The sequence below is a fragment of the Scyliorhinus canicula genome, chromosome 23 (assembly GCF_902713615.1).
Source record: "Scyliorhinus canicula chromosome 23, sScyCan1.1, whole genome shotgun sequence".
Classification (NCBI taxonomy): domain Eukaryota; kingdom Metazoa; phylum Chordata; class Chondrichthyes; order Carcharhiniformes; family Scyliorhinidae; genus Scyliorhinus; species Scyliorhinus canicula.
This window is the reverse complement of record NC_052168.1, coordinates 20,932,605-20,947,362: the sequence shown is the minus strand read 5'-3', so window position 1 is coordinate 20,947,362 and position 14,758 is coordinate 20,932,605. Positions and strand designations below refer to the sequence as shown.

At 57.1% G+C, this 14,758-nt stretch overlaps 1 long non-coding RNA gene across 1 annotated transcript; it reads right to left on the bottom strand.

The window, feature by feature from the left end:
• Positions 1 to 2,476: 2,476 nt before the first annotated feature.
• Positions 2,477 to 10,634, bottom strand: LOC119956608. Its single transcript, XR_005458656.1, has 2 exons — positions 10,428 to 10,634; positions 2,477 to 2,968 (listed from the first exon to the last, which is right to left on the bottom strand). It is a non-coding gene; the product is annotated as an uncharacterized LOC119956608 (long non-coding RNA).
• Positions 10,635 to 14,758: the final 4,124 nt, after the last annotated feature.

Here is a 14,758-nt window from a genome sequence, read left to right as displayed (position 1 = left end):
ACCTAACCTGCACATCTTGGACTGTGGGAGGAAACCGGAGCACCCGGAGGAAACCCACGCACACACGGGGAGGATGTGCAGACTCCGCACAGACAGTGACCCAAGCCGGAATTGAACCTGGGACCTTGGAGCTGTGTGGCAGAAGTGCTAACCACTGTGCTACCGTGCTGCCTGATGGAGTGTTGAAAATGTCGCCCAGGATCTCTTGAGATGCGATGGGCATTATGTCCCTTTGTCTTCACCGGAGATAGCAATCAGTCTCTGCATTCTTTTGGAATGGCCTTGTCTGGGAACACGGGGGAAAACACTGTCCCTTTGAGATACACATCGGCCATCCCTGCCGGGGCAGACTGCACATTCCCAGCCACATTCGGGGAGTGTGTCCATTTTAAAATATACAACTCCGGTCTGATTTAATGCCCAACATTTGGGAGTAATTCCCTCGTTTCTTTCCTCATCATCAGAACAGAATAAGATAAAAATCTGCTCACAGCCTGGAAACACCTCAAGAAAATCCTCGACCAATGTTTTCAGATGCCAATGGGAGGGAGGGTCGAGGTTGTGGGGAGCAAATTTAAGACAAATGTTTTAAGATGGATCACTTCCTCCCCCAGCTCTCTTAGGTGAACAGGCAAGTTCCCAAGGGACTCTTTTGAGGAAGAACTGGAGATTCATCTCTCCAGATTCCCGGCCAACATTCATCCCTCAAACAGCTGAAAGAAACTATCTGATGATTGACTCGTGTGGTCACTTGCTGTGCACTATCTAGTGCACATTTTCTACATTTTAAGCAGTAACTACTCTTGGCAGCCTGTGAAATACTTTTAAAGCATTTGTGGATATCCTGATGTTGTGAAGGGTGCCGCACAAATGCAACTGTTTCTTCTGGTTTGCACACAGCGCAATGAACATCTGGAACAGATGGTTGTTGCCAGGAGACGGAGCTCGCTGCAGAGGTAAAGTCTCCTTTGTGATTGGAAGGGACTCAGTGATGTTATTCCGCAAGGACGAGAAGCCACATTTATCCCAACCTGGGATGGGGATGTGGTGAATGGGGAGAGGACCTGAGAGAGGGACTGGCAGGCCATGGAGGAGAGGTCACAGCTGCCGCAGTGAAGGCCACGAGAGAGAGGCCAACCATGAGCAAACGCAGGAACAGATGGTCGCTCCGTCCTGATGGGAGTCGGTCAAAGAACAAAGAGCAAAGAAAAGTACGGCACAGGAACAGGCCCTTCGGCCCTCCAACGCTGTGCCGACCATGCTGCCCGTCTAAACTAAAATTTTCTACACTTCCTGGGTCCGTATCCCTCTATTCCCATCCTATTCATGTATTTGTCAAGATGCCCCTTAAATGTCACTATCGTCCCTGCTTCCACCACCTCCTCCGGCAGCGAGTTCCAGGCACCCACTACCCGCTGTGTAAAAAACGTACCTCGTACATCTCCTTTAAACATTGCCCCTCGTACCTTAAACCTATGTCTCCTAGCAATTGACCCCTCTACCCTGGGGAAAAGCCTCTGACTATCCACTCTGTCTCTGCCCCTCATAATTTTGTAGACCTCTATCAGTTCGCACCTCAACCTCCATCGTTCCAGTGAGAACAAACCGAGTTTATTCAACCGCTTCTCATAGCTAATGCCCTCCATACCAGGCAACATCCTGGTAAATCTCTTCTGCACCCTCTCTAAAGCCTCCACATCCTTCTGGTAGTGTGGCGACCAGAATTGAACACTATACTCCAAGTGTGGCCTAACTAAGGTTCTATACAGCTGCAACATGACTTGCCAATTCTTATACTCAATGCCCCGGCCAATGAAGGCAAGCATGCAGTATGCCTTCTTGACTACCTTCTCCACCTGTGTTGCCCCTTTCAGTGACCTGTGGACCTGTACACCTAGATCTCTCTGACTTTCAATACTCTTGCGGATTCTACCATTCACTGTATGTTCCCTACCTGCAACAATAGCTCAGCTTCCAGAGTCAGAGAGTCAGCGAGGTCTACAGCACAGAAAAGGCCCTTCAGCGAATCGCATCTGCACCGGTCAAAAACAACCACCTAATTTATCCATCGCTTGGTCCATAGCCTTGTCTCCCTGGGGATCGCAAGTGCACATCTTCTGAAATGTTGTGAGGGTCCCTGCCTCCACCTCCCTTTCAGGCAGCGAGTTCCAGACTCCCACCACCCTCTGGGTTAAAAGGTTTTTCCTCACATCCCCATTAAACCTCCAGCCCCTTACCTTATATCCATGCCCCCTGCTCATTGACCCCTCCACCAAGGGGAAGGTTTCTTCCTGTCTACTCGATCTGTGTCCCTCATAATTTTATACACCTCAATCACGACCCCCCCCCCCCCCCCCCCCCCCTCAGTCTCCTCTGCTCCAAGGAAAACAACCTCCCCGAGTGAAAGGATTGTGGGATAATATTAAATAAACAAAACCTTTACCCGGAGAAAATCGTCAAATTGGAACACAAATGAGAGATGGCAGATGTAGTTTAATCCGTCAAATGTGAGGTAATGCATTTTGAAAGGTCGAATACAGGTGGGAAATATACAATAAATGGCAGAAACTTTCAGAGTATTGACAGTCAGAGGGATTCACAGAACCTGACAAAGCCGAAACTGGGATGAATATCCTGATGATTTTTCTCCAGGGTCAGACACAGTGGTGTCCCGGAGATCGATCTTCAATCCTCGGAGACTCCAGGCCGATCCTGGAGCGTTGGGAACCAGACTCATTGATCTCCTCCTGCCCGTTTGTCCCGCATTCCACCTGCTTTAACCTGACCCCTGGAAGCCTCCTGGAGATCGATGTTCCCCACACAGTCTGCTCGTCCTCCTTACAAATCCCCATAGTCATAACCTGCAAAATATATCTTTGCACTGTGAATATGTCATTCATGTACACAATTCCAGCCTTTCCCATTGGAGAGAATCCCACAGAGCTGGAATTGGAAACATCCTCTTCAACTGGAACAACAAGAGGGAAAATCAGAAAGCAGAGTCACTTTCACGAGGTGGGTATATTCCTGCAGCTGTAATTTAACTGTGAACATGTCGATTATTCATATCAAAGCTCCTGTCCAAAGTGCTTTCAAAGGAGCAAGAAGAAATGATTACATTTTAAAATCACTGACAGTGCAGCGCTCCCCCTGAAAGTGCAGCGCTCCCTCTGACAGTGCAGTGCTCCCACAGATAGTGCAGCGCTCCCTCTGACAGTGCAGCGCTCCCCCTGAGGTGCAGCGCTCCCTCTGACAGTGCGGGGCTCCCTCTGACAGTGCAATGCTCCCACAGATAGTGCAGCGCTCCCTCTGACAGTGCAGCGCTCCCCCTGAGGTGCAGCACTCCCTCTGACAGTGCGGGGCTCCCTCTGACAGTGCAGCGCTGCATCTGACAGTGCGGCACTCCCTCTGACAGTGCAGCGTTCCCTCTGACAGTGCAGCGCTCCCTCTGACAGTGCAGCAATCCCTCTGACAGTGCTTCGCTCCCACTGACAGTGCAGTTCTCCCTCTGACAGTGCAGTGTTCCCTCTGACAGTGCAGCGCTCCCTCTGACAGTGCAGTGCTCCCCCTGAGAGTGCGGCACTCCCTCTGACAGTGCAGCACTCCCTCTCACAGCGCAGCACTACCTCTGACAGTGCAGTGCTCCCTCTGACAGTGCAGCGCTCCCTCTGACAGTGCAGTTCTCCCTCTGACAGTACAGTGATCCCCCTGACACTGCGGCGCTCCCTCTGACAGTGCAGTGCTCCCCCTGAGAGTGCAGCACTCCCTCTGACAGTGCAGTGCTCCCTCTGACAGTGCAGTGCTCACTCTGACAGTGCAGTGCTCCCTCTGATAGTGCAGTGCTCCCTCTGACAGTGCAGCACTCCCTCTGATAGTGCAGCAATCCCACTGACAGTGCAGTGCTCCCTCTGTCGCTGCAGCGTTCCCTCTGAGAGTGCAGCGCTCCCCCTGACAGTGCAGCACCTCCTCTGACAGTGCAGCTCTCCCTCTGACAGTGCAGCACTCCCTCTGACAGTGCAGTGCTCCCCCTGACAGCGCGGTGCTCCCTCTGACAGTACAGCGCTCCCTCTGACAGTGCAGTTCTCCCTCTGACAGTACAGTGCTCCCTCTAACAGTACAGTGCTCCCCCTGAGAGTGCGGCACTCCCTCTGACAGTGCAGTGCTCTCTCTGACAGTGCAGTGCTCACTCTGACAGAGCAGCACTCCCTCTCAGTGCAGCGCTCCCCCTGACAGTGGAGCACTCCCTCTGACAGAGCAGCGCTAACTTTGACAGTGCAGTGCTCCTTCTGACAGTGCAGCACTCCCTCTGACAGTGGGGCACACCCCTTGACAGTGCAGCACTCCCTCTGACAGTGGGGCACACCCCTTGACAGTGCAGTGCTCCCTCTGACAGTGCCATGCTCCCTCTGACAGTGCAGCACTTCCTCTCACAGTGCCGTGCTCCCTCTGACAGTGCAGTGCTCCCTCTGAAAGTGCAGCGCTCCCTCTGACAGTGCCGTGCTCCCTCTGACAGTGCAGCGCTCCCTCTGAAAGTGCAGCGCTCCCTCTGACAGTGCCGTGCTCCCTCTGACAGTGCAGCACACACTCTGACAGTGAAGTCATCCCTCTGTTAGTGCAGCACTCCCACTGACAGTGCAGCGCTCTCTCTGACAGCGCAGTGCTCCCTCTGACAGTGCAGCACTTCCTCTGAAAGAGCAGTGCTCCCTATGATAGTGCTGCACTCACTCTGACTGTGAGCACTCCGTCTGAGAGTACAGTGTTCGCTCTGACAGTGCAGTGCTCCCCCTGACAGTGCAGCCCTCGCTCTGACCGTGCAGTGCTCTCTCTGACAGTGCAGCACTCCCTCTGACAGTGCAGCACTCCCTCTGACAGTGCAGCACTCCCTCTGACAGTGCAGTGCTCCATCCGACAGTGCAGCACTCCGTCTGACAGTGCAGTGCTCCACCTGAGAGTGCAGCGCTTCCTCTGACAGTGCAGTGCTCCCTCTCGCAGTGCAGCACTCCCTCTGACAGTGCAGCGCTCCCTCTGACAGTGCAGCAATCCCTCTCACAGTGCAGCACTCCCTCTCACAGTGCACCCCTCTCAATGTCAGTGCAGCGCCGCCTCTGACAATGCAGCACTACCTCTGACAGTGCAGTGCTCCCTCTGACAGTACAGTGATCCCCCTGAGAGTGCGGCGCTCCCTCTGACAGTGCAGTGCTCCCCCTGAGAGTGCAGCGCTCCCCCTGACAGTGCAGTGCTCCCTCTGACAGTGCAGTGCTCCCCCTGAGAGTGCAGCGCTCCCTCTGACAGTGCAGCGCTCCCTCTGACAGTGCAGCGCTCCCTCTGACAGTGCAGCGCTCCCTCTGACAGTGCGGCGCTACCCTCTGACAGTGCAGTGCTCCCCCTGAGAGTGCAGCGCTCCCTCTGACAGTGCAGTGCTCCCTCTGACAGTGCAGTGCTCCCCCTGAGAGTGCAGCGCTCCCTCTGACAGTGCAGCGCTCCCTCTGACAGTGCAGCGCTCCCTCTGATAGTGCAGCAATCCCACTGACAGTGCAGTGCTCCCTCTGTCGCTGCAGCGTTCCCTCTGAGAGTGCAGCGCTCCCCCTGACAGTGCAGCACCTCCCCTGACAGTGCAGCTCTCCCTCTGACAGTGCAGCACTCCCTCTGACAGTGCAGTGCTCCCCCTGACAGTGCAGTGCTCCCCCTGACAGCGCGGTGCTCCCTCTGACAGTGCGGCGCTTCCTCTGACACAGCAGCGCTCCCTCTGACAGTGCAGTGCTCACTCTGACAGTGCAGCGCTCCCTCTGACAGTGCAACGCTCCCTCTGACAGTGCAGTTCTCACTCTGACAGTGCAGCGCTCCCTCTGACAGTGCAGTGCTACCTCTGACAGTGTAGTACTCCCTCTGACAGTGTAGCACTCCCTCTGACAGTGCAGCGCTCCCTCTGACAGTGCTGCGCTCCCTCGGACAGTGCAGCACAACCCCTGACAGTGCAGCACTCCTTCTGACAGTGCAGTGCTCCCACTGATAATGCAGCGCTCCCACTGACAGTGCAGCACTCCCTCTTACAGTGCAGTGCTCCCTCTGACAGTGCAGTGCTCCCTCTGACAGTGCAGCGCTCCTTCTGACATTGCAGCATTCCCCTGGCAGTGCAGCACTCCGTCTGACAGTGCAGTGCTCCCTCTGATAGTGAGGGCTGCCTCTGACAGTGGAGCACTCCCTCTGACAGTGCAGCACTCCCTCTGACAGTGCAGCACTCCCTCTGACAGTGCAGTGCTCCATCCGACAGTGCAGTGCTCCCTCTGACAGTGCAGCGCTCCCTCTGACAGTGCCGCCCTCGGTCTGACAGTGCAGTGTTCCCTCTGACAGTGCAGCCCTCCCTCTGACAGTGCATTGCTCCCTGTGACAGTGCATTGCTCCCTCTGACAGTGCAGCGCTCCCTCTGACAGTGCATTGCTCCCTCTGACAGTGCAGCGCTCCCTCTGACAGTGCAGCGCTCCCTCTGACAGTGCATTGCTCCCTCTGTCAGTGCAGTGCTCCCTCAGATAGTGCAGCACTCCCTCTGAAAGTGCAGTGCTCGCTCTGTCAGTGCAGCGCTCCCTCCGACATTACAGCCCTCCCCATGACAGTGCTGCTCTCGCTCTGACAGTGCAGTGCTCCCTCTGACAGTGCAGCACTCCCTCTGATAGTACGGCACTCCTTCTGACAGTGCAGCGCTCCCTCTGACAGTGCAGCGATCCCTCTGACAGTGTGGCGCTCCCTCTGAAAGTGCAGCACTCCCTTTGACAGTGCATTGCTCCCTCTGACAGTGCAGCACTCCCTCTGACAGTGCAGCACTACCTCTGACAGTGCAGCACTCCCTCTGACAGTGCAGCACTACCTCTGACAGTGCAGTGCTCCATCCGACAGTTCAGCACTCCCTCTGACAGTGCAGTGCTCCCTCTCGCAGTGCAGCACTCCCTCTGACAGTGCAGCGCTCCCTCTGACAGTGCAGCTCTGCCTCTGAGAGTGCAGTGCTCCCTCTGACAGTGCAGCGCTCCCTCTGACAGTGCAGTGCTCCCTCTCGCAGTGCAGCACTCCCTCTGACAGTGCAGCGCTCCCTCTGACAGTGCAGCTCTGCCTCTGAGAGTGCAGTGCTCCCTCTGACAGTGCAGCGCTCCCTCTGACAGTGCAGCACTCCCTCTCACAGTGCAGCGCTACCTCTGACAGTGCAGCGCTCCCTCTGACAGTGCAGTGCTCCATCCGACAGTGCAGCACTCCCTCTGACAGTGCAGCAATCCCTCAGACAGTGCAGCGCTCCCTCTGACAGTGCAGCACTCCCCCTCAGAGTGCAGCGCTCCCTCTGACAGTGCAGCGCTCCCCCTGACAGTGGAGCACTCACTGACAGTGCAGCGCTAACTTTGACAGTGCACTTCTCCCCCTAACTGTGCAGTGCTCCCTCTGACAGTGTAGTGCTCCCTCTGACAGTGCAGCACTCGCCATGACAGTGAAGTTCTCCCTCTAACAGTGCAGCGCTCCCTCTGACAGTGCTGCGCTCCCTCGGACAGTGCAGCACTCCGTCTGACAGTGCAGCACTACCTCTGACAGAGCAGCGCACCCTCTCACCGTGCAGCACTCCCTTTGACAGTGCATTGCTCCCTCTGACAGTGCAGCACTCCCTCTGACAGTGCAGCACTACCTCTGACAGTGCAGTGCTCCATCCGACAGTGCAGCACTCCGGCTGACAGTGCAGTGCTCCACCTGACAGTGCAGCGCTCCCTCTGACAGTGCAGCGCTCCCTCTGACAGTGTAGCACTCCCTCTCGCAGTGCAGCACTCCCTCTGACAGTGCAGCGCTCCCTCTGACAGTGCAGCGCTCCCTCTGACAGTGCAGCTCTCCCTCTGACAGTGCAGCGCTCCCTCTGAGAGTGCAGCGCTCCCTCTGACAGTGCAGCGCTCCCTCTGACAGTGCAGCTCTGCCTCTGACAGTGCAGCGCTCCCTCTCACAGTGCTGCGCTCCCTGGGACAGTGCAGCACTCCTTCTGACAGTGCAGTGCTCCCACTGATAATGCAGCGCTCCCTCTGACAGTGCAGCACTCCCTCTGACAGTGCAGTGCTCCCTCTGATAGTACGGCAATCCCTCTGACAGTGCAGTGCTCCTTCTGACAGTGCAGCGCTCCTTCTGACATTGCAGCATTCCCCTGGCAGTGCAGCACTCCGTCTGACAGTGCTGTGCTCCCTCTGATAGTGAGGGCTGCCTCTGAGAGTGCAGCACTCCCTCTGACAGTGCAGCACTCCCTCTGACAGTGCAGCACTCCCTCTGACAGTGCAGTGCTCCATCCGACAGTGCAGTGCTCCATCCGACAGTGCAGCGCTCCTTCTGACATTGCAGCGCTCCCTCTGACAGTGCCGCTCTCGCTCTGACAGTGCAGAGCTTTCTCTGACAGTGCAGCCCTCCCTCTGACAGTGCATTGCTCCCTGTGACAGTGCATTGCTCCCTCTGACAGTGCAGCACTCCCTCTGACAGTGCAGTGCTCCCTCAGATAGTGCAGCACTCCCTCTGAAAGTGCAGCGCTCCCTCCGACATTACAGCACTCCCCATGACAGTGCTGCTCTCGCTCTGACAGTGCAGTGCTCCCTCTGACAGTACAGCACTCCCTCTGATAGTACGGCACTCCTTCTGACAGTGCAGTGCTCCATCTGACAGTGCAGCGCACCCTCTCACCGTGCAGCGCTCCCTCTGACAGTGCAGCGATCCCACTGACAGTGCAGCTCTGCCTCTGAGAGTGCAGTGCTCCCTCTGACAGTGCAGCACTCCCTCTGACAGTGCAGCACTCCCTCTGACAGTGCAGCATTCCCTCTGACAGTGCAGTGCTCCCTCTGACAGTGCAGCTCTACCTCTGACAGTGCAGCACTCCCCCTCAGAGTGCGGTGCTCCCTCTGACAGTGCAGCGCTCCCTCTGACAGTGCAGCACTCCCCCTCAGAGTGCAGCGCTCCCTCTGACAGTGCAGCGCTCCCCCTGACAGTGGAGCACTCACTGACAGTGCAGCGCTAACTTTGACAGTGCACTTCTCCCCCTAACTGTGCAGTGCTCCCTCTGACAGTGTAGTGCTCCCTCTGACAGTGCAGCACTCGCCATGACAGTGAAGTTCTCCCTCTAACAGTGCAGCGCTCCCTCTGACAGTGCAGCACTCCTTCTGACAGTGCAGTGCTCCCACTGATAATGCAGCGCTCCCTTTGACAGTGCAGCACTCCATCTGACAGTGCAGTGCTCCCTCTGAAAGTGCAGCACTCCCTCTGACTGTGCGGTGCTCCCTCTGACAGTGCAGCACTCCCTCTGACTGTGCGGTGCTCCCTCTGACAGTGCAGCACTCCCTCTGACAGTGCAGCACTCCCTCTGACTGTGCGGTGCTCCCTCTGACAGTGCAGCACTCCCTCTGACAGTGCAGCACTCCCTCTGACTGTGCGGTGCTCCCTCTGACAGTGCAGCGCTCCCTCTGACATTGCACCGCTCCCTTTGACACTGCAGCGCTCCCTCTGACAGTGCAGTATTCCCTCTGACAGCGCAGCACTCCCCCTGACAGTGCAGCTCTCGTTCTGTCAGTGGAGGACTTCTGACAGTGCAGTGCTCCCTCTGACAGTGCAGCTCTCCCTCTGACATTGCAGCACTCCCCCTGACAGTGCAGCGCTCCCTGTGACAGTGCAGCAATCCCTCTGACAGTGCAGCAATATCTCTGACAGTGCAGCACTCCCTCTGACAGTGCAGCACTCCCTCTGACAGTGCAGCTCTCTCTTTAACAGTGCAGTGCTCCCTCTGACAGTGAAGTGCTCCCTCTGACAGTGAATCGCTCACTTTGACAGTGACGTGCTCCCTCTGACAGTGCAGTCCTCCCCCCGACAGTGCAGCGCTCCCTCTGACAGTGCAGCCCTCACTCTGACAGTGCTGTGCTCCATCAGACAGTGCAGCGCTCCCTCTGACAGTGCTGTGCTCCCTCAGACAGTGCAGCACTCACTCTGACAGTGCAGCGCTCCCTCTGACAGTGCAGCACTCCCTCCTACAGTGCAGCACTCACTCTGACAGTGCTGTGCTCCCTCTGCCAGTGCACCGCTCCCCCTGACAGTGCAGCACTCCCTCTGACAGTGCAGCAATATCTCTGACAGTGCAGCGCTCCCTTTTACAGTGCAGTGCTCCCTTTGACAGTGCAGCGTTTCCTCTGACAGTGCAGCACTCTCCCTGACAGTGCAGCGCTCCCTTTTACAGTGCAGCGCTCCCTCTGCCATTGCAGCGCTCCCTCTGCCATTGCAGCTCTCTCCCTGGCAGTGCAGCTCTCCCTCTGCCATTGCAGCGCTCCCCCCGACAGTGCAGCGCTCCCCCCGACAGTGTAGCGCTCCCTCTGACAGTGCAGCGCTCCCTCTGCCATTGTAGCGCTCTCCCTGGCAGTGCAGCACTCCCTCTGACAATTTACCGTTTTGTGTTGCAGCTCTGGAGTGTGACCTCGAGCCATTTCTTGTGACTCAGTGGCGAGGGAGGCAGTCAGCATTCCTGGCTGATCATGTCAGAATCCGGCTGGTATCTGTGCATTCCACAATATTCCATTCCTGTCTCTGTGCCTTAAAATAACAACGACAGATTTCCACTCTCACTGAAACATAAATACCTGTGATTAACGTCATTTGACTCGATTCTCACCAGGACAGGCATTAGATAATCACCAGGACATGCATTTCTGCCTCATCTACACTTGTTTGATTAGTACACATTCTGATGTGACGTCCTGACTGAATATTATGAAGGGGTGCAAATTAAAGTCTGACTATTCTGGAGGAGGAGGCCTTTGAGATGATGTTGCTAAGTGCAAGGGGCAGTACTGACCAGAGGGAATAGCGCTTCCATATCTTCCTTCAAGAGTGACGGAAGGTTTGAACCGGAATGGAAATTAGAGGGTTAATTCAGAGATTTGGTGGACAGAACCTTCAGGAGATCAGAGTCACGTGGAGAATGGAGTGTTAGGGATGGGGAGCCCTGGGAAAGGAGTGTTGCTGCTGCACCCAATTCTCCGTACACAGAACTATTGACACATTAGCACATTAGCACGGTAGCAAGGGGCAGCACGGTAGCATAGTGGTTAGCATCAATGCTTCACAGCTCCAGGGTCCCAGGTTCGGTTCCCGGCTGGGTCACTGTCTGTGCGGAGTCTGCACGTCCTCCCCGTGTGTGCGTGGGTTTCCTCCGGGTGCTCCGGTTTCCTCCCACAGTCCAAAGATGTGCGGGTTAGGTGGATTGGCCATGCTAAATTGCCCGTAGTGTCCTAAGAAGTAGGGTTAAGGGGGAGTTATTGGGTTACAGGTATAGGGTGGATACGTGAGTTTGAGTAGGGTGATCATTGCTCGGCACAACATCGAGGGCCGAAGGGCCTGTTCTGTGCTGTACTGTTCTAAATTCTAAATTCCGAGAAGCATTTCTCCCTCATGTACTTATGACCATTTCCCTCAATTGCTCTGACTGAAAACCTTTCTACTGAATTCCTTATTGGATTCAGTAGTAGCAATCTGCAATTGTTTCATCTGATTTTTCACACCCCCCCACCTCCCGACTCCGCGATCAGTCGCCTTTCCGTGTTCTCATCAATCTGTTCATTCACAGAAGCTTTAAGGTCGTTATGGAAAAGGACAAAGCTGGACGTTCTGCTTCAGTGCACGGTCCATCCCAGCCGCACATCCCGGAGTCTGGGTTAGTGCGCGGTCAATCCCAGCCCCACATCCCGGAGTCTGGTTTAGTGCGCGGTCAATCCCAGCCCCACATCCCGGAGTCTGGGTTAGTGCGCGGTCCATCCCAGCCCCACAACCCGGAGTCTGGGTTAGTGCGCGGTCAATCCCAGACCCACATCCCGGAGTCCAGGTTAGTGCGCGGTCAATCCCAGCCCCGCATCCCGGAGTCTGGGTTAGTGCGCGGTCAATCCCAGCCCCACGGGCCCCGGAGTCTGGGTTAGTGCACGGCCAATCCCAGCCCCACATCCCGGAGTCTGGGTTAGTGCGCGGTCAATCCCAGCCCCACACCCCGGAGTCTGGGTTAGTGCACGGCCAATCCCAGCCCCATACCCCGGAGTCTGGGTTAGTGCGCGGTCAATCCCAGCCCCACATCCCGGAGTCTGGGTTAGTGCGCGGTCAATCCCAGACCCACATCCCGGAGTCTGGGTTAGTGCGCGATCAATCCCAGCTCCACATCCCGGAGTCTGGGTTAGTGCGCGGTCAATCCCAGACCCACATCCCGGAGTCTGGGTTAGTGCGCGGTCAATCCCAGCTCCACATCCCGGAGTCTGGGTTAGTGAGCGGTCAATCCCAGGCCCACATCCCGGAGTCTGGTTTAGTGCGCGGTCAATCCCAGCCCCACAGACCCCGGAGTCTGCGTTAGTGCGCGGTCAATCCCAAACCCACATCCCGGAGTCTGGGTTAGTGCGCGGTCAATCCCAAACCCACATCCCGGAGTCTGGTTTAGTGCGCGGTCAATCCCAGCCCCACAGACCCCGGAGTCTGCGTTAGTGCGCGGTCAATCCCAAACCCACATCCCGGAGTCTGGGTTAGTGCGCGGTCAATCCCAAACCCACATCCCGGAGTCTGGGTTAGTGCGCGGTCAATCCCAGCCCCACATCCCGGAGTCTGGGTTAGTGTGCGGTCAATCCCAGCCCCACATCCCGGAGTCTGGGTTAGTGCGCGGTCAATCCCAGACCCACATCCCGGAGTCTGGGTTAGTGCGCGATCAATCCCAGCTCCACATCCCGGAGTCTGGGTTAGTGCGCGGTCAATCCCAGACCCACATCCCGGAGTCTGGGTTAGTGCGCGGTCAATCCCAGCTCCACATCCCGGAGTCTGGGTTAGTGAGCGGTCAATCCCAGGCCCACATCCCGGAGTCTGGTTTAGTGCGCGGTCAATCCCAGCCCCACAGACCCCGGAGTCTGCGTTAGTGCGCGGTCAATCCCAAACCCACATCCCGGAGTCTGGGTTAGTGCGCGGTCAATCCCAAACCCACATCCCGGAGTCTGGTTTAGTGCGCGGTCAATCCCAGCCCCACAGACCCCGGAGTCTGCGTTAGTGCGCGGTCAATCCCAAACCCACATCCCGGAGTCTGGGTTAGTGCGCGGTCAATCCCAAACCCACATCCCGGAGTCTGGGTTAGTGCGCGGTCAATCCCAGCCCCACATCCCGGAGTCTGGGTTAGTGTGCGGTCAATCCCAGCCCCACATCCCGGAGTCTGGGTTAGTGCGCGGTCAATCCCAGCCTCACATCCCGGAGTCTGGGTTAGTGCGCGGTCAATCCCAGCCCCACATCCCGGAGTCTGGGTTAGTTCACGGTCCATCCCAGCCCCACATCCCAGAGTCAGGGTTAGTGCGCGCAAATCCCAGCCCCACATCCCGAAGTCTGGGTTAGTGTCCGGTCAATCCCAGCCCGAAGGGACCCGGAGTCTGGGTTAGTTCATGGTCAATCCCAGGCCCACATCCCGGAGTCTGGGTTAGTGCGCGGTCAATCCCAGGCCCACATCCCGGAGTCTGGGTTAGTGCGCAGTCAATCCCAGCCCCACATCCCGGAGTCTGGGTTAGTGCGCGGTCAATCCCAGCCGCACACCCCGGAGTCTGGGTTAGTGCGCGGTCAATCCCAGCCCCACATCCCGGAGTCTGGGTTAGTGTGCGGTCAATCCCAGCACAAAATCCCGGAGTCTGGGTTAGTGCGCGGTCAATTCCAACCCCACATCCCGGAGTCTGGGTTAGTGTGTGGTCAATCCCAGCCTCACATCCCAGAGTCTGGGTTAGTGCGCGGTCAATCCCAGCCCCATACCCCGGAGTCTGGGTTAGTGTCCGGTCAATCCCAGCCCCACATCCCGGAGTCTGGGTTAGTGAGCGGTCAATCCCAGGCCCACATCCCGGAGTCTGGTTTAGTGCGCGGTCAATCCCAGCCCCACAGACCCCGGAGTCTGCGTTAGTGCGCGGTCAATCCCAAACCCACATCCCGGAGTCTGGGTTAGTGCGCGGTCAATCCCTAACCCACATCCCGGAGTCTGGTTTAGTGCGCGGTCAATCCCAGCCCCACAGACCCCGGAGTCTGCGTTAGTGCGCGGTCAATCCCAAACCCACATCCCGGAGTCTGGGTTAGTGCACGGTCAATCCCAAACCCACATCCCGGAGTCTGGGTTAGTGCGCGGTCAATCCCTGCCCCACATCCCGGAGTCTGGGTTAGTGTGCGGTCAATCCCAGCCCCACATCCCGGAGTCTGGGTTAGTGCGCGGTCAATCCCAGCCTCACATCCCGGAGTCTGGGTTAGTGCGCGGTCAATCCCAGCCCCACATCCCGGAGTCTGGGTTAGTTCACGGTCCATCCCAGCCCCACATCCCAGAGTCAGGGTTAGTGCGCGCAAATCCCAGCCCCACATCCCGAAGTCTGGGTTAGTGTCCGGTCAATCCCAGCCCGAAGGGACCCGGAGTCTGGGTTAGTTCATGGTCAATCCCAGGCCCACATCCCGGAGTCTGGGTTAGTGCGCGGTCAATCCCAGGCCCACATCCCGGAGTCTGGGTTAGTGCGCAGTCAATCCCAGCCCCACATCCCGGAGTCTGGGTTAGTGCGCGGTCAATCCCAGCCGCACACCCCGGAGTCTGGGTTAGTGCGCGGTCAATCCCAGCCCCACATCCCGGAGTCTGGGTTAGTGTGCGGTCAATCCCAGCACAAAATCCCGGAGTCTGGGTTAGTGCGCGGTCAATTCCAACCCCACATCCCGGAGTCTGGGTTAGTGTGTGGTCAATCCCAGCCTC